The sequence below is a fragment of the Morone saxatilis genome, unplaced genomic scaffold (assembly GCF_004916995.1).
Source record: "Morone saxatilis isolate NCDOM2014 unplaced genomic scaffold, NCSU_SB_2.0 Contig18, whole genome shotgun sequence".
In the NCBI taxonomy this organism is placed as follows: domain Eukaryota; kingdom Metazoa; phylum Chordata; class Actinopteri; family Moronidae; genus Morone; species Morone saxatilis.
In genome coordinates, this window is record NW_023339740.1 from 8,869,604 (window position 1) to 8,869,884 (window position 281).

Genomic DNA, 281 nt, shown 5'->3' on the forward strand with positions numbered 1-281 from the left:
AGCTGTGCTTTTCCTGCTATGAAGTTAATAAGACACAAAAATGATATAGCACTGCTTTGTGCCATAGCTTTGCCAACATGTTGGGCACAAAAACCTTAGAGGTTAGAATATCTCAGTCATCTTGTTTTGGGGTTACTCTGCCTCCTAGTGGCCATACATTTATTCAGGTAGCTTTAATGTCAAGAAAAGTTGTGTAGAAGTGCTGCTTTCACCTTTATTTGGTGGAAAGATCAACATATATACATATAGAGTAGAGTCCAACTCTGTGTGTGTGTGTGTGT

The 281-nt window shown here is 38.8% G+C and overlaps 1 protein-coding gene across 1 annotated transcript in view; it reads left to right on the plus strand.

Moving 5' to 3' along the window:
• ell2 (elongation factor for RNA polymerase II 2) overlaps positions 1 to 281 on the plus strand; it is a 16,333-nt gene that overhangs the window by 11,038 nt on the left and 5,014 nt on the right.